The sequence below is a fragment of the Rhinatrema bivittatum genome, chromosome 2 (genome assembly GCF_901001135.1).
Source record: "Rhinatrema bivittatum chromosome 2, aRhiBiv1.1, whole genome shotgun sequence".
Classification (NCBI taxonomy): domain Eukaryota; kingdom Metazoa; phylum Chordata; class Amphibia; order Gymnophiona; family Rhinatrematidae; genus Rhinatrema; species Rhinatrema bivittatum.
Window position 1 is genome coordinate 528,655,435 of NC_042616.1, and position 19,345 is coordinate 528,674,779.

At 43.1% G+C, this 19,345-nt stretch overlaps 1 protein-coding gene across 5 annotated transcripts in view; it reads right to left on the reverse strand.

Annotated features, from left to right (window-relative positions):
* KCNG2 (potassium voltage-gated channel modifier subfamily G member 2) overlaps positions 1-17,478 on the reverse strand; it is a 232,801-nt gene extending 215,323 nt beyond the window's left edge. For 3 of the 5 annotated variants that reach the window (XM_029590820.1, XM_029590818.1, XM_029590819.1), the window contains exon 1: positions 17,346-17,469. The gene's annotated coding sequence lies outside the window, so the exon portion shown is untranslated. Of the gene's footprint in view, positions 1-15,438; positions 15,615-17,345 lie in introns of all 5 variants that reach the window. The other 2 variants (XM_029590817.1, XM_029590815.1) reach the window with 2 other exon arrangements.
* Positions 17,479-19,345: the final 1,867 nt, after the last annotated feature.

A 19,345-nucleotide genomic window follows, 5' to 3' on the forward strand; every position in this document is an offset into this window, starting at 1 on the left:
CCGTTCCCTTCCCCCTAACCTAACCTTCCCACCCCTTCCCCTAACCTTCCCCCCCCAACCCTACTCTAACCCTCCCAAAATTCTTGTTATACCTTTTGCGCCTACTTGGAGGCAGGCGCAGGTTGCGCACGCCAGCACCCTGCCGATACGCGATCCTCCGACACAGCGGCAAATGGCCGCTGTGCCGGAGGCCTCTGGCCCCGCCCCGCCCCTGGACCACCCCTTTAGTAAAGCCCCAGGACTTAGACGCATCCCGGAGCTTTACGCGCATTGCCGAGCCTTTATAAAATAGGCCCAGCACGTGTAACCTCCCCATGCGCGTAAATCCTCTGGGTTTATACGCGTAGGTCTTTGAAAATCCGGCCCTATATGAGTAGTAAACTGAATCAGTTTATTGTTTGTAAAATAAAACTTTATTTTTACAGGAACATTTATTTATTTGAATTTTCTATACCACCTGTAACAGGGATTTATCCAAGTGGTGTACAACCCCCCCCCCCCCCTAATAAAAAGCAAATTTAAAAAGATACAAATGATGGGAAATAACAAATAGCAAACAAATAATTAGTACTTAAACAACAACCTATAGGAAAAAGCCTGCAATGCAAAGATGAAGCAGATTAACAATTGCATGCTGAGGAGATTTTTCAGACTTTCTAAATTTTAAAATGTTTAACTCAGCATGGATATCACGGGGAGAGCATTCCAGAGGGCCAGGGCCTGATAACTGAAGGAAGACTCAAAAGTCACCATGAGTCTGTGAGCTGTGGGAGAAGATACTTGTAAAAAACTTTTTTGGGAAGAACATAAGATCCATTTTGGAGAGTAGGGAATCAATAATTTGGAGAGATATAATGGATCCCCAGAATGAAGAGCATGAAAAGTCAACATACAACTTTGAATGCAATACATGTTACTGGTAACCAATGCAGCTTCTGTAAAATGGGGATCACATGATCATATTTACTCAGGTCACTAATTAACTTTAGCAGCAGTATTTTGAAGGAACTATAACTGTTTAATTTGTGAGATAGGTAAACTGAGGAAAAGAGAGTTGCAATAATTAATTCTTGAAATAATTAAGGAATGCATTAAAAAGTTTTAAGTCATGACATTCTAAAAACTGATGTGAACAGTAAATACACCTGAAAAAGGGTGGATTTTTGAACTATCTGGAACATGTGATAAGTCATGGAAAGTTTAGAGTCAATATGCACATCCCTGAGAAGAATGGAAAAACCTGCCATCATGGGAAGAGAAGGAGGAATAGTTGCTTTATAGCTAACCCCAAAAGCTTCAGATTTAGCTTGTAGGCAAATAGCCTCATTTGTTAAAGTCCAAAAGTGAAAAACTCATTTGAGTATTAAAGAAGGCTGTCATCCTGATCATCTAAATCTACAATTCTATATTAAAGTGGATAATGAGGATAGAAGGATCTTGAAGAGCCAAAGCGTATTGCAGGGTTCCAAAATGGAACCCTGCAATACGCTTGAGGAAAAAGAGGCAGAGATTCAGAAAGTTGATATTCCCATGTCATTTGGAAGCAGTGGTCTAATAGATAGGGACTGTACCAGCTCTGAGCAATTTCAGCGAGCCCAATCTCTTTGTGGCAGTCAAGGAGTAGACTATGACTAAGTGTTGAAGGCAGCATTCATGTCCAAGAAGACAATGAGTCCATTCTTGCCCTCAGAGGCCTGAAGCTTAATATTGTTGATAGTAGCAAGCAGAGCTGAGTCAGTACAAAGCCCGATTGAGATGGGTACAGAATGTTAATTTTGTTGATATAGTCGCTTAATTGGGCTGCTACCACTCTATTACTTTAGATAAAACAGAATGATGCGAAACAGGTCTGTAATTGGCCAAAACTGTGGAATCTACAGATTCTTTCTTCAAGAGTTGGATGAACTCTTTTCACCAGCTAACATGTAATGCCAGGGCTGGTGATAACTTCATATAAATTTTAGCACTATTTTTCATTTTGCAGGATCAATACTTTTTCTAGTGTGTGTTTATTTTACATGATCAGATATTAGTTCAATAATCCCAGAATATGTGAACTATTACAACAATAAAATCCTTCTGCTTTTCACATTTAAATTCGCAAAGAAAAATTAATTGTTGATTTATGTTAGTTCTTTTAATTGAATAACCACAATACAAATCCTCCATGATGAATTATTTGGTGAAAACTTTAAACATTCTGAATCCCGAATCAGGGTAAAAAAATGTAAACAATTCTTATATATGTTTTCAAAAAAAATATTTGAAGACAAAGAGAGGAACATTTCATATATTGTTGTCCTAAATCCCCACCAGGGGTAATGTGACTATAAGTATAATCATCAACGGACCCCCTCCGTCCAATGTTTTTCTGAAAATGATGAACACCAAGTGCTAACTTTTGACGTGTATTATTTTTTTTTTTTTAATTTTTTCTGTTACTAAATGGTGAAAGAACTTTCCTCCAAAAGATATAAAACAACAATTGTAAATGTCCCGGCAAAAATTATAATGATCCCAAAACGGGTATGGCAATGATGTTAATACTTATGATCAAAACCTTAGGCATAAAAGATTTTCAATAAGGCTTAATGCTAAGCTCTTGCAACATCCCAACTTATCTGATGTCTGTGATGGGTCACCGACGCAGCCACGTTTCAGGTCCATCCAGGGACCTTTCATCAGGGGTTTAAACCTCCTTCGAACATTCAGTCGGTGGGTGTTGAGTTGGTTGCCTGCACAGGTCTCACATCTGGGTATCGATCAACTCTATTCGGGTATGACAACGCTGAAGTTCAACGGGTTTCCCTTTTTAAACTTGGTGACGTGATAGCCGCGTAACCAATCCGTGTGAGCTCTGAGGTCACGACGTACAAGTGTGAATATCCAATAAAAAAACACGCTGCTTTCAATGCTGACTTGCGGTAATTGTTGAACACCATAAATTACAATATGGAATTCCAATCCAATAATTCATTCATGCCTTGTGGGGCTTGTGATTTTAATGTAAAAATCCAGAAGGCCTCCCGCTTATTCAAAAGCCTAATCCGATCTCCCCGCGGGGGGAGATCAACACCTGATCAAGGATTGTCCATTTCAAATCGGTAAAAGCATGGCGCTGCTGAACACAGTGCAAAACAATAGGAGCTGTCATTGTCTCAGTGTTCAATTTAGACTTGTGCTCATTTAAGCGTATCCTGATTTTCCTAGTGGTTCTTCCGATGTATATCTTTGGGCAAGTACACATAATAAGGTATACAACAAATTCTGAATCACAGGTGGTATGGGATTTTCGAATAACTTTGTACCCAGTGAGAGGTTCAGTCCATGTTTCACCTTCTATACTATTTTGACAGTGCGAACAGTGCCCGCACTGTTTATGACTGCCACTGGGCTTGTCCAATCGGAGATCTGTAACAGCATGAATAAGTTTGTCACGAATATTAGAGCCTAATATTCGTGACAATTATTGGATTTTCGAATAACTTGACAATTAACTTGACTGCCACTGGGCTTGTCCAATCGGAGATCTGTAACAGCATGAATAAGTTTGTCACGAATATTAGAGTCCAATGGGGGTCCCGGAGCGACCTCCTGCACTCCGGCCGTCCAATGCCAGTACTCAAAATGGCGCCAATAGCCTTTGCCCATACTATGTCACAGGGGCTACCGGTGCCATTGGTCAGCCCCTGTCACATGGTAGGAGCACAAGATGGCGCCGATGGCCATGTGACAGGGGCTGACCAATGGCACCGGTAGCCCCTGTGACAAAGGCTATTGGCGCCATGATGAAACCTGCACAGAGGGTGTGAGTGCAGGGGATGGCTTCCGGACTCCCCGCTGGACCACCAGGGAGTTTTGGTAAGTCTTGGGGGGGTTCAGGAGGGTGGGGGGTTGTTTAAATTTTTATTTAGGTGGCCGTATAATTCGGCGAAGATTCGTGTATTCGTGGGGAATCGCGATACGTTTCGCTTCCCCACGAATACTACGAATAGTGTAATATACGTTGCGGATCGCCAATACGGCGAAAACGAATGCACACCCCTAGCAATTTTAATTCACACTTTAAGTGCTACACTTCAGCCAAGTTTTGATAACATTCTATCGCAGTTTCAATATCGCAGCAACTTATGTTGTTCTTTGTAACAGCCCATCTAATTTGTAACTCATCGTTTCGAGATAGAGCATGTTAACATATTTAAGTTTCAGATAATATATTTGTTTGTTATATCTGAAACTTTCCCGACATCATGAAAGAAAGCACTTATCTTTAAACTTGTTGCAGATTTTTATTTTTTTCACAAATCTGTGCTCCTTTTTGACAGAAGTGGCGGCTGTCAGCAGGTTTGACAGCTGACGCTCAATTTTACCGGCATTGGTTCTCGAAACCGCTGACAGCCATGGGTTCGGAAAACGGACGCCGACTAAATTGAGCGTCCGTCTTCCAACCCGCAGGCAGCGGGCAGATTTTTAATTTTTTTGGGGGGGGGGCCTCCGACTTAATATCGCTATGATATTAAGTCGGAGGGTGTACAGAAAAGCGTTTTTTTCTGTTTTTCTGTATACTTTCTCGGTGCCGGCCAAAATTAAAATGTGCGGCTTCACAGCACATTTTACTTTCTGTATTGCGCGGGAATAACTAATAGGCCCATCAACAAGCATTTGCATGTTGCGGGCGCTATTAGTTTCGGGGGGGGTTGACCGCGCGTTTTCCACGCGCTATTACCCCTTACTGTATAAGGGGTAAAAATAGCACGTGGAAACACGCGGCCAAATGGGGGCTAACAGTGCACTCAGCCTGAGCACACTTTACTGCATCAACCGTTAATGGGGCAACACCTTCAACAAAAGCAAAGTGAAAAACAGTGCCAGCAGAATATCTGAGCTCTGCTTACATTATATTAAACAATGATTAAAAATTTCCCAAACTAAGAGACAGGAAATCTATGGCATCCAAAAAAAATGGAGAGAGACATCCTCTTGTCACAGGTCACTCAATTCCTAACATCTGTTTTTGAATCTCTGGCAATGCTCAATGATCCCAGGCATTTTTGGTCTATTTATTAAACTGAAGAGAAAAGTCCATTATGAAACACAGCCACTGGTTGGGTGCGGTCCTAGACACTCCGCTAGACGCTTTTATTCCATGGTGAGAGTTTATTTTCAGACTCGGCTCGTAAATGAACTAACCAGTTCACAGGCAAGTCAAAACAAGAACACAAGCTCTATTAGAGAACTAACTAAACACAATCCAGAATCCCTTTACTAACAGGCCAGGCAAAACCCCAAACAACTTCTCCTCCCCACTGTGAACACATCAGAGATCAGATATCACTGCCTCCTTTAACTGTTCCCAGACTCCTCGCCAATCAGGACCCCTCCTTTACTGGGTCTGCTGTATTGTTCTCCTGCTTATTTTGGTAGGAGTAGTGAGGCTGTTCCCCTTTCCTCCATCACTTCCTGCTTCCAGAGCCCAGCAGCCTCTTTCTCTTCCCGCTCGCCTTTGAATCTCCGGCAAGGCAAATCCGAGTCCTAGAACCTCCCTCTCCAGAGGATTCCAACTCCCAGGGTCCTTTTCTGTTTTAAAGCCATCCTACCCTTTTGTTCTTTAGTGCCTTCTCCTCTGGGAGTTTCTCAGGGGGTGCCCTTTAGGTTCTTGGCTGTCTATACGTGCAGATTCCTTTGGGGGATTCCTTCTTGTATGGGATATAGACCTTATCACAGCTATTATAGTGTAACGGTGTTTCTCACCCAATGAACCACAAATCCCAGAATTATTTAAGCTAAACATGCTGCCCGGGATAAAAACTGCTGCTTACCTGGTCTTTCTACCAGGCACAAGGACTTAACTGGCCCTACAAAAAAGATGCATTATACACCAAGCAGCAAGTGATCCCAGAGAGCAGATGCAGGGAGAATAATATTTGAGCTGGTTGAAGGGTGGGGAGAGAATGCAAGAACGATAAAGATGGGGAGTGGGGTGAGAAAGTTGGAGAAAGAAGGAGATCAAGCGGGAGAAGGACTGACAGATTTGGGGGAGGGAGAAATAGGCAATAGAAATGGTCATAGGGAGAGAGATCGCTAAAGAGAGCAGAGTGCTACTGAAGTTAAAAGTGCCTGAAAACATTAAAATAGAAGAAAGAGAAAGGAAGAAAGCAGAAAAGACTAAAGAATATGCAACAAATGCAGAGACAGCCTTCAGAATATAAACACAGACGATGCTGAAATTTAAGCGCAAAACTACAAAATACTAAAGAATGTTTTCTTTTTCCATACTGCTTCTAAAGCAATGCATTAGTGACAACATTTAGCGGGTTATTACTGTCTGTTAACATTTGCTGAATATGGCCACTGATTGGCGAGTGCCTTTCTTCCATCTTCTAATATGCAATAATGCCTACACGATTTTTAAGGGCTCATAGCACAATTCCCTCATTTGCCCAAGGATGCATTATCTAACAGGACATTATAGTAGAGCAGCTGGAAGGACAACACAAGCAGAGTTTACGGCAGCTGGATGGCACAGATATACGAGGACCATAGCCATTAATATTTAGTATAAATTTGGATTAACAAAATCTTCACATGAGCAAGGTACTACTCTACATATACTGTAAAACTGATCACTGTCAGGATCACTGGGAAACTATAAAACGGGTTAAGAGAAACAGCAAATCTTTTTAGGTCCAATAATTTATTTTTTTTTTTAATTCCAGGGAAATATGCAGCAGTTGGAGAATAAAAACTGTTAAGAAATAGACCTTTATTCACTCCTTCAGCTTCTGTTCCTGTCAGTTTCCCACCATGAATGCAGCCTAGGCCTCTTTTTCGTCCTGATTTTTCTCAAACTATATTTTGAGAAAGTCCCCAGGTCTCCACTAGGTGTCCCTAGCTCAGGCTATAGGTTAGGGAGTGGAGGTGAGGCGTATACCATTCTTAACCAGCACTTCCTCGGAGGAGGAGGCAGGGAGAGGCATCTCCTGCTTGTAGAACTGCAGGTAGGTGGTGCAGAATAGGTTGGCATTTTGAGTTGGTTTTTGAGAGAGGAGGAATGGTGCAATTTATTTGTGTTCCCTTGTTTCCAACTGTAGGCCTCACAGTCAGAGATTTGGGCTAAGGGGAGAGGCTCCTTCCCCTCTGAAAGACACAGCTTGTCTGGAACGGTCTGTCTCAGTTTTGCAGGCTTTAGTAAGCTGGGAGAGTTATTTTTGGAGCTGTTGGTGGGAGTCTGCTCTCGGCTCTGGGGGGGGGGGGGGGGAGGTTAGGGTAGCGAAGACCTGTGGTTCCATTCCTACACCACATGGAGGGACAGCAGGGACTCACCACAAGAAGAGATGTGGTGCTTTCAAGAGGTTATTGTCTTTTTCTGGTTTGGGAGGAAGTTTTTGCCCAATCCTATTTATTTATAACATTTATGAATCGCTTTCCAGTTTTTACAGTGAAATCTTCCAAAGAGATGTACATAAGACAAATAAAAACATAAACATTTACAATAAAATCATCTACACATAAAAGATACCTTTTAAACACCCCTCCCACTCTTCCTGCCCAGACGTGGGGAAAGAGAAGTTTCTCGCTCTTGTTGATTTTTGGGGGACATTTTCCATGGTAATATCAGAGAACAAGGAGTTCATTAGGATACCCTCACCAGCATTTTTACCCCAGGGTGTTGATGTTTTGAGCAGAGTGGAGTCTGACAGGATATCTAGGACCTCAGGTATTTGGTGTCTTTTCACCATAGGAAGGGAGCCCCTTCAAGACAGGAGACCTTTAACCTACTAAGAGCCTGGCGCCCAAAACCTGGGAGGAGAGGTTGTCCTAGTGCCAGCAATCCTGAGGGACACTTACCCAGAGAAGCAAGGTTGAGGCTGTAGATAAAATATGGATGTAACAATAAGAAAAAGTGCTTGGTACCAGCTGATAACTGTTAAAATATTGTTGAAGTAAAATTAACTTAGGAACACCTCACTTGAGTGTCCAGAGAGGTTATTGGACATAAGAACATAAATTATGCCATACTGGGTCAGACCAAGGGTCCATCAAGCCATGCATCCTGTTTCCAACACTGGCCAATCCAAGTCACAAGTACCTGGCAAGTACCCAAACATTAGATAGATCACATGCTACTATTGCTTATTAATTACCGTCATAGCAGTTTATGGATTTATCCTCTAGGAACTTATCCAAACCTTTTTAAACCAGATACACTAATTGTTGAAACTACATCCTCTGGCAATGAATTCCAGAGCTTAATTATGCGCTGAGTGAAAAAGAATTTTCTTCGATTTGTTTTATTTGAGCTACTTGCTAACTTTTTGGAGTTCCCCCTGGTCCTTCAATTATCTGAGAGAGTAAATAACTGATTTACGTTATTTTTTTCAAGTCATTTCATGATTTTGTAGACTTCTATCATATCACCCCCTCATAAGTCTCTTCTTCAAACAGAACATCCCTAACTTCTTTAGCCTTTCCTCATAGGGCAACCGTTCCATGCCCCTTATCATTTTGGTCGCCCTTCTCTGCACTTTCTCCAGTGCAGCTATATCCTTTTTGAGATGCAGTGACCAGAACTGCACAAAGTATTCAAAGTGCGATCTCATCATGGAGCGATACAGAGGCATTATGACATTCTCTGTTTTATTTTACATTCCCTTCTTAATAATTCCTAATTTTCTGTTTGCTTTTTTGATCATCACAGCACACTGGGCCGATGATTTCAATCCACTAGGATGCCTAGATCTCTTTCCTGGGTGGTAACTCCTAAGATAGAACCTAACACTGTGTAACTACAGCAAAGGTTATTTTTCCCTATATGCATCACTTTGCACTTGTCCACGTTAAATTTCATCTGCCGTTTGGAAGCCTAGTCTTCCAGTCTCGCAGGATCCTCCTGCAATTCATCACAATCTGCTTGAGATTTAACTATTCTGCATAATTTTGTGTCATCCACAAATTTGATCACCTCACTCGTTGTACACCTTTCCAGATCATTTATAAATATATTAAAAAGCACCAGTCCAAGTAAGATCCCTGAGGCACTCCACAGTTTACCTTTTGCCACTGTGAAAACTGACCATTTAATCCTACTGTCTGTTTCCTGTCTTTTAACCAACTTGCAATCCACAAAAGGACACCACCTCCTATCTCATGACTTTTTAGTTTTCTTAGAAGCCTCTCATGCAGGACTTAGTCAAACTCCTTCTGAAAATCCAAATACACCCCATCTACCGGTTCACCTTTGTCCACATGTTTATTCACCCCTTCAAAAAAACTTAGAAGATTTGTGAGGCAAGACTTCCCTTGGATAAATCCATGCTGGCTGTGTCCCATCAAACCATGTCTATCTAAATGTTTTGTGATTTTATTCTTTATAACAGTTTCCTCGATTTTTCCCGGCACTGAAGTCAGGTTCACTGGTCTATAGTTTCCCGGATCACCCCTGGATCCCTTTTTAAATATCGGGGTTACATTGGCCATCTTGCAATCTTCAGGTACATCGGCTGATTTTAATGATACATTACAAATTTTTACTAATATGTATGAAATTTCATTTTTTTTCAGAACCCTGGAGTATATACCATCTGGTCCAGGTGATTTACTGCTCTTCAGTTTGTCAATCAGGCCTACCACATCTTCCAGGTGCACCGTGATTTGGTTCAGTTGATCTGAATCATCACCCATGAAAACCTTCTCCGGAACTGGTATCTCTCCAATATCCTCTTCGGTAAACAATGAAGCAAAGAAATCATTGAATCTTTCCATGATGGACTTATTTTCTCTAAGTGCCCCTTTAACCCCTTGATCATCTAATGGTCCAAATGACTCCCTTGCAGGCTTTCTGCTTTGGACATATTTTTAAAAGTTTTTGCCACTATGGCCAACTTCTTTTCAAATTTTCTCTTAGCCTGTCTTATATGTAACTTGCCAATGCTTTTTTATTTATTATATACTGACATTTGATTTGACATATCAAATTGGTTTACATTCTGGTACTGTGGGTATCTTTCTGTCCCCAGAGGGCTTACAATCTAAAGGGGTCATTTATCAAAAAGGGCTTATTGTATGTGAAAAGCCCCATATTGATAGCCTCCCTTGCTGGGCAGTAAGGTTTTATCACTGTTTGTGATGTCTCCTGAAAGGCCTGTTTGAGAGGAGAGAGAGAGAGAGAGAGAGAGAGAGAGAGAGAGAGAGAGAGAGAGAGAGAGAGAGAGAGAGAGAGAGACTAGCCATAGTGCTTGCTCCCTAGATAGGTATTTGTATCCTATGATAGGCCCACCTAGTAACTCGAGGTGAGGGTTAGGTATTGGTGTAGGGGGTTAGGGGCCACTTTGACACGCAATGTGAGACGTATGAACAGAACAGTGATCTCTTGTGAAGATCTGAGGACCGACGGAGAGAGGAAGCTCACTCCAAGATGAGATTTGGGCAATGTTCTTTCCACCTAGCTTGATGTTACCCAGGTAGAGAGTCCATCAAGCTAGGTTGAGAGAACATTGCACAAATCTCATCTTGGAGTGAGTTTCCTCTCTCCGTCGGTCCTCAGATCTTCACAAGAGACCACTGTTCTGTTCGTATGTCTCACATTGAGTGTCAAAGTGGCCCCTAACCCCCTACACCAATACCTAACCCTCACCTCGAGTTACTAAGTGGGCCTACCATAGGGATACAAATACCTATCTAGGGAGCAGGTACTATGGCTAGTCTCTCTCTCTCCCCCCCCCCATTAACAATGGTCCCCCCAGTGGTTGAATGCAGGAAATATAACAGGATTCAGACTTATCACAAAGTCTGAAAATGTTATTGCTGACTTAGCTCTTGCTCCATAAAACTGTCTTTTATTCCATCCAGGAACATTATCTTTCTAGCATGCCCTGATGTTTCACTTACCCAGTCAATATTGGGGTAATTGAAATCTCCCATTATTACTGCACTACCAGTTTGGTTAGTTTCCCTAATTTCTCTTAGCATTTCACTGTCCATTTTGGCCAGGTGGACGGTTAGTATACTCCTATCACTGTTCTCTTCCTAACACACAAGGGATTTCTACCCATAAAGATTCAAATGTACATTTAGTCTCATGCAGGATTTTTATCCAGTTGGACTCTATTTTGTTTGTATTTACATTCTGCTTTTCAGTTGACAGGGATAAATTGGAATCTTTTAGCTCAGGTTAGTTTTTAATTGTAGGCACTTGGACTACTTTTCTTATTATTGGAATCTCTCTGTTGAGATGCCCTAACTCTAATGCTTCATTAGTATCCTCTGAACCATGCACTGCTGAGTGACTGTCGGTTTTCCCCTTTGTTCTAGTTTAAAAGCTGCTCTGCCTCCTTTTTAAAGGTTAACGCCAGCAGCCTGGTTCCACCTTGGTTAAGGTGGAGCCCATCTCTTCGGAAAAGACTCCCTCTTCCCCAAAAGGTTCCTTAAAAAACTGAATCCGTCTTCCTTGCACCATCGTCTCATCCACACATTGAGACTCCGGAGCTCTGCCTGCCTCTGGGGACCTGCACATGGAACAGGGAACATTTCAGAGAATGCTACCCCAGAGGTTCTGGATTTCAGCTTTCTACCTAATTTATTTATTTGTTCAGTTTTATATACCATCATTCGGTTCAGCCATCATAACGGTTTACAAAAATCAAATAGAGAATAAACCATTAAAAACATTGATGCATAAATTAATAGTGGAAAAGAAGAAGGGTTCGGGGAGAGGTTGGTGGTGAAAAAGGGAGCATAAGGAAAAGAAGGGAAAAGGATAGTGGTAACAGTATTGGTATTTAAACATATTCGGGATGGTCTTCTAGTGTTGTTAATTATAAGTTCATATTGCTATTATGATGGTCGTTGCCAGATGATATTTCATTATCTCTTTTGCATGAGTATGATTGGTAGTCTTGATTAAAATTAGATTGTTGAAATAAATAAATAATAACCTAAGAACCTAAATTTGGCTTCCAGAATCTCCCTCCCACATTTTCCTATGTCATTGGTGCCCACATGTACCACAACAGCCGGCTCCTCCCCAGCACTGTCTAAAATCCTATCTAGGTGACGCGTGAGGTCCACCACCTTCGCACCAGGTAGGCAAGTTACCCGGCAGTCCTCATGCCCACCTTCCACCCAGCTGTCTACATTCCTAATAATCAAATAACCAACTATAATGGCTGACCTAACCTTTCCATCCTTGGCAGAAGTCCTGGGAGACACATCCTCGGTGCGAGAGGACGATGCACCACCTGGAGAGCAGGTCCTTGCTACAGGATCATTTCCTGCTGCACCAGGTTGATGCTCTCTGACCAGGAGACCTTCCTCCTCCAAAGCAGCACCAGGGATGCCAGACTGGAGTTGGGAATTGGTTACTATGTGCCTGAAGGTATCATCTATATACCTCTCTGTCTGCCTCAGCTCCTTCAGGTCTGCCACTCTAGCCTCCAGAGATCGGACTCATTCTCTGAGACAGGAGGTCTTTGCATCAGATGCTCACATACAACTCAGCAGCTGATAAAAAATCATACATGTGACACTCAATGCAAAAGATTGGGAAGCCCCCTCTTGCTGCTGGACTGCTGCCTTCATCTTAAATTTGTTTAGTTCCTAGTTAAGTTTTAGGTTGCTATGGATGTAGGATTGCGTATGATTAGGGTCCTTTAAATGTATTAGTTTATTCACTATATATCTGGTAGTGACCTACAAGGGAACGATCAAACTTTTGATAAGGTGTGAGGAATTTCTGAGTTTAAGTTAAAAGTCTGAATTTTTTTTTTTAAAGTGTGAAAGTGATACCTGCCTATACATTAAAGGATGAACTAGGGCTGGGTGGGTTGGGAAATAACAAATGCACAAACTTCTGTTTGTTGCCTGACTTTCTGACTACCTATTTAAAACAAAACACACGAACACACTAAATAATTTACCCCAATAGTTTACTTCTCCCCAATAATTTTAAGTTTTAAAAATTTCTCCAAGCAGTACTTCCTGATTTTTTCCAGCCACCAGCAAGATGATCCTCTCCTCTCAGTGCTCTCAGAGACATCTGTGCACCAAAGAGACTGTGAGTACACCCGGAGAGAGAGATGTTCACCCTACTCCTTGGGCTTTGGAGGGTTCAGCCTCCCACCATTGTACAATTCACTCCTGGAGCTGATAGAAACTTTGTGACTGTCTACAGGGACTTAGCACCTGGACTGAGTGTGACCTCTGCACATTTCTGCCAAAATTCCAAAGTAGGGGGCTACATATTTTCTTGCTTTCTTTTGCAATAAAAAAGGCCCTACCCCTTGTTCTGAAGAGCCTTTCCTGAGTACACTGCTTAGTTGTCCATGCTATATAAATTTTACGTTTTATGGATACCAACACAGAGTTCTAATAAAGAACAGTTCAGCAGGAAGAGCGTTCCAAAAGACTATCAGAATTTAAGAAAGCATGGGATAAATTCGGAGGATCCTTAGCTGTGGTGAATAAGGGCAAAGCCATATATCTGGCAGACTGTGCAGTACAGCAGGAGGAAGGGCATTGTGGTCTTCATCTGCCATAAAAAAAAACAACTTTATCTCTGAGGTGAGGTCCAAGATGGCAGACAGGCAGTAGGCCTGCGCTGTGTGGGTTCCATCAAGGTTGTCTGTTCCCATTTCTTCCAGTTGGATTTTCCATTTTTATTGATGTGACTGATAGTTAAAAGGAAAGGAAGAACCCACATTTTTCCCCTCAGAGATCAGAGTGCTTCCACTGTCCAGCCTGTGCCTGACAGACCATTTCTGGATCGCTGCATCTGGAACAGCTTCACAGGCTCTTGATTTGGCATCCTTGGACCCCCCCACCGACTGACCCAGACATTGAAATATTTTGGAGCCAGGATCTTCGGATCTCCCCTCCTCCTGAGCCCACTGCTAGATGGTCTGACAGCTTGGCTGCTTACGATGAGGTGGTGATGGGCGAGTCACCTGGAGGGAGTATTGTAGGAGCAGCTGCTATAAACACAGGTGGAGAAACAGCTGGAATGTGCTGGGGTGAGCCTGGTTTCTTCACATGTTGTTTCTCTCTTCAGCCTTGGAGAAGGGGGGGGGGGGGGTAACATGTTGGCTGCCAAGGACAACTGAATGGGTGCTTGGGTCTGCGGCTGAGGTGATTTCCATATCAAATGTTGGACCTTTCAGAATTCCTTTAGGTCAGCATTCTTGAAACCTAAAGGGTTTAGCCTAGAAGATCTCTGTGGTACAGCGGCTGCAGGACTCTAATGCTAAAATGAAAGTGCATGAGACTGAGCTGCTGGAACATAAAACTCAGACCGAATCCTTAGAGGAGAAAATGGATAACTTTGAAGAACATGAAGGTTTTCTGGTTAAGGATAATTCTCTTCTTCATAGTAAAATGATTCTGAAGAATATTTTTGTGTTAGACCTAGACAGGAATTATATCCTTGGATAAGTTTTCAAAATACTTTGGGGCCAATGCAATACAGTGCACTCAGCCGAACGCACTGTTTAACCCGCAATTGGACGCGAGTTATGTAAGTGCGTCAACAGCCTCTTATGCTATAAGGGGATTAGTGCCTCCACAACGCGCATCCAACGTGCATGTTGATGAGGCTATTAGTTATTCACTCCACATGCACATGCACTCCACATTAAAAAATATGCATCCAATACGCACATTTTTACACTCAGAAATTAACGCCTGCCTGGAGCAAGCATTAATTTCGGAGCACCCCAAAACGTTGTACAGAAAAGCAGAAAATACTGCTTTTTTGTACATCCTCTGACTTAATATCATGGCGATATTAAGTCATGTTAACCAGTGTTTTGCATTGGCCCGAAAGAGGAATAGAATTTCTCCCTGATGTTGCAAAATCATTAAAAAATAAAGGTAGAAAAATGTTTTTGCAAGGCTGAACTCGCGATGTGAAAATAGGAACTTAACTTTTTAAAATTTCCCTTGTAAATCTGTGAGGAGTAGCAAGGGATTTGTTATATTTATTGCACTGCCACACAGACCCTTGTTGGTGTGTGATAATGTTCCTCATTCTGAACCTCCAGCCACCTTACCATAAATATTATTGGCCTAAGTCTTAAGAGTCCAGATATATAAGAAGCATTTTTCCTGTTGCGCTGTCCACCTTATCCTAGCTTGGGAGTTGTCCTGTAGAATTATTAGATTTGATTTTCCTACTGTTCAGACTTGGATCACCTCTCTTGTTTTGTGGACTGGATAAAGCATCTTCAAATGGGATAAAAACTACATCTAACCTTTTAAGTTTTGGTTTCCTTTTTACCTTATTATGTTGTGTGTATTCAGTGTTATTTCATTTCTGAAAATCATATAACTACAGAATAATTTTAAAAAAATTCCTCAGGATATAATTAAAAATCTAAACTAAAAGGGTACTGTAATCTCCTGATTATAACTGACTATAAATTTATCTAAAAGTTGACTAATCCTCACCTATCTCTTCTATTTTTTCTTTGTTCTCACGCTCCCGGTTTTCCTTGCTTGCTTCCCCATTGTATTAGAGACCTGCTCTTCTCTAGCTCCATGCTCCTGCATGGGCAGGTCAAAAAGTAAGTATGGGCTTTTGAATTCAAGTCCCTTATATCAGTCTGTCAGAGTGAATGGGTGACCTGGAGCCAGATGAAATGCACAAGCATTAACACGAATAATAAAAACTACATTAAAAAAAAAAAAAAGCCAGAAAATGTCCGTCCATTTTTGAGTGGTTGCCCTTATTAATCTAGATATCAGGTGCACAACACTCAAACATCTGGACAAAACATGCATCAAACTTTATTTCAATAAGCAGCTAAAGAGCCCTCCTCCCAGTTTTCCCCAAACAGGTCTACAACCTGTTTGTAGTTAGCACAGTCTTCACATGAAATGGACGCAAAGGGTTAACAACAACTGCCCGCCCCAGCACTTGTCCATCAGAGCCCAGGGGACCCTCTCCTGTAATCAGCCCTTTCCCAACAATTCCATTATCCTCCTCACCCCTTTACACTCGGTTGCAAACGAGCTCTCAACAACTATCTTCGTATGGAGGGAAAGAAAATCCTCATCCCCTCAGGCACACATCTGGAATGAAGAAGTCAGCGGCTGTGCACACAACCAAGCAAGGTATCTTGATGACAACTGACTTCTCCTGCAGACCTTTTCTTCACGTGCAAAACGCCGAAGAATAAAAATAAAAACAACAGCCACTAAATCCTAAGTGAAACCTACAGAGTGTGCTGCGCAAAGGTTCCCAGGCAGGGGGTCTGAAGCGACCCAGGACGATGCGCCCGCCTCCTCGCCGCCCCGGCTGTGCACCACCACCAGAGCCAAGAGTCAAAATAATATATTCAATGCATCTTACCAGCCAATGTCTCTTAATAATAATAATCTCGAAGTGCACAGATTAATGGAGAGGGGGGTTCACACTGCGCCCTTAGAAACATTCAGTGCTGTCAGAAGAAAAGAAAAAAAAAAAGCCAGATGCGGCCCCTGAGCCTCAAGCCAAGTAAGACCGCTGCAGAGGAAAGCAGCTCCCCAGATCGGACACACGGCCAGGGGCTCCCTTGCATGCTTTGCAGCAACTTTGGTCTGCCCCGCACGCTGATCGTGCGCCCTCTACCCGAGCCAGTACCTTGCGTTGCAAACTGGCAGAGAGCACGGGGGGCGGGGGGCACTTGATCTCGCACTGAGCCCTTCCCCTGCCTCATTTCTGTCCTATAAGCGATAACTGGAGTCTCTGCGGCCCCCCTCACACACTCCCGCGTTAATAAGTCCGAACGGATCCTTCCCTGGCTATTTTTTTCACAACGGTATTGAAAATTGTTGTTGCTGTTTTTATTTTATTTTTTCCCTATAGTAGCCGTTCGGCAAAACGCCTGCCGCGTGTTGTGTGTGTGGTGGAAATCTCACCCAGTTACTCGCACAAAGTTTCTCTCCTCCCTCCTCTGATCTACAGCTCGGACCGAGGGAAGGTTCTAAACTTCACCGCCGGGAGAACGAACTCCGGACGCGCCGATCAGAGGAGAATATTGCTCTGGAGGGAGGGGATTACAACTTTCCCTTCTTCACAGAAAGAAAGACAAGTCCCGTAAGCCAGGACCAAAAAAAAAATCACACTGAAAGGAAACCGATTTCCAGGAGCACTGCACTTAAACGACTTTTCTTTTTCTTTTTTTTTTCTTCTTAAAACTCATCCTAAGCACTTTCTGCGGGGAACACGAGCGTTTCTCTGCTGACAGATCGGCGAGGCACATCCCTTCCTCAACCTGCTGCAGCCCAAGTGCGGGAGAGCTGGGGGGGCGAAAAGTAGCTGTGGGGGCCGATCGCTTGGCAGAGGAAAAGCAGGTCAGGACGCGAGCACTCACCTCAGGGACACACGCAGGTGCCTGATCCCCCTCTCCTCGCTGCCGCTGTGCGCAGTCCCGGAGCCTTCCCTGTATTGTAGGGCTAAGGAGAAACTAACTCCCCCCTCCCCGTGACTGCAACAAGCACTGGTTAAAAGCAGTGAGAGCCGCCGGAGCCGCCTTTTAAGGAGGACTCCGCCTAGTGAACGGCTCCAGCCCCTGGCTTCCTCGAGGAGAGGATGCAAAGAGGCCGGGTTTCACCGAACATAATTAGAAGGAAAATGGTTTTGACTATGCCTGTGACTTAAAAAAAAAAAAAAAAAAGACAAACAGTGCCCATGGGATAAATTATTACACAGGCATAAAAGAAAATCTAGAGGGAGCAGGTCTTCTTGTAAATCAACTGGCAAAGAAACAAATAACTAGTTGGGATATTATTCTAATCATTGGACCGGAGGGGAAAATCGTACATAAATATCTAAGGTATAAACCAGAAGGGTGGGGGCCATGCAAAGCACCCATATGGCATGACTGAGAGTGCCGTCCCTGGAAAACGGAGAACTCTGTTGCCCGAAACAGGATCTGCTCCCACAGTCCAGGAGATTTTCCCAGACCACGAGCCGCATCCTGTTCTGATGGGCTGCCACCTTAGCAAGAGCCAGGAGATCCCTGAAACTTGTGTAGAAGATGGGGGGGGGGGGGGGGGGGGGAGGAGAAACATACATCCAGCAATGCAAACTTCTTCCTGATGCAATAGCAAAGCAGGTGAAACACAGATTCCCATCTTTGCACAAGAGGAACAGAAGGTTCACCTGTGCTCAACAGCACTCTTCAGACTTCACCAGTTTAAATCCCCAGCAGGCTGTGGAATTAAAGATGTCTAGCAGAGGGGGCCAGGACAATTCTATGATATGTCTTCTTCAATAGGGAATTATTGAATGTAAATGCTAATAAGTGGAATTAGGTGCACCCTAAACCAGTGTCACCCCAGCAGTATTAGGTCTGCAACAACAAATGGTTTGATAGAGATGACTGGTTGATGTGGGAGTGAAGCTCCCTGACATAGATGAAAAAGTTGGATGTCCCTAGATGATGTTGACCAGGGAATGACTCCTGCTTAATATCAGCCAGGATCTTGGATGCAATTAAAGGCTTGCCTGATATAACCACTGCATCAATGTCCAGGGTCACCAGAAAGGCTGAACACCTGGCAAAAAAAAAAAAAAAAGATTACTCTTGTGGTTGCCACCCACACTGAGCTTAGGTGGTAAATAGATTCAAGATGATGCCCTTGAGCCAGACTCTGTGCTCTAATGGTCAACTTTGCAGTGTGGTTTTCCTGTTCAGCACCTCATGCTGTAATTACTCGAAGAAGAAAACTACGAGAAAAAACATATCCAAAGAATTTTCAAAAGCCCTGCTTCATCAACATTTGCAACCAGCTGGCATCAGTCTCTGGAACAGTATGGGGGCTCTTCTGCAAGAAACTCAGAGTATCCTGCCTCCTGAAGAAAGGCGAACACCTGGAACCTGCATTCCTTACTAGGGATGAGCATTCTTTCAAAACGAATTAGGCAATTTCAACGAAATTGCCTAATTCGTCCTGGTTCGGGGACCCTGAAACCCGAACAAATTTTTCCCAAAATTTCAGGAAAAATTTGTTTTCGGGTTAGCACGCATTAACATTAAAATGTTAGTGCGCACTAACCTGAAATTCGGGTGTCCGTCCCCCCCCCCCCCGAATTTCAAAGGCTCGAACCGCAGGAAATAAGATATTTCCCACGGTGGGCCGAAAACGAAGCCCGACCCGAAAGGTTCGGGGTTTGCACATCTCTATTTCTTACAGCATACTGAATGGTAAGACTGGTAACAGCAGCTGAAGGGGATGGGCCATAGCAGTAATTATACCAGTGGAAGAAGGGAAATGGGATTGCAGCACCAGTAGCAAAGGTGAATAGGCTGCAGGATTATTTGGAGCGCCGTGCCATGACTTGATGAGTCGCGAGAAAGCAAGAGAAGAG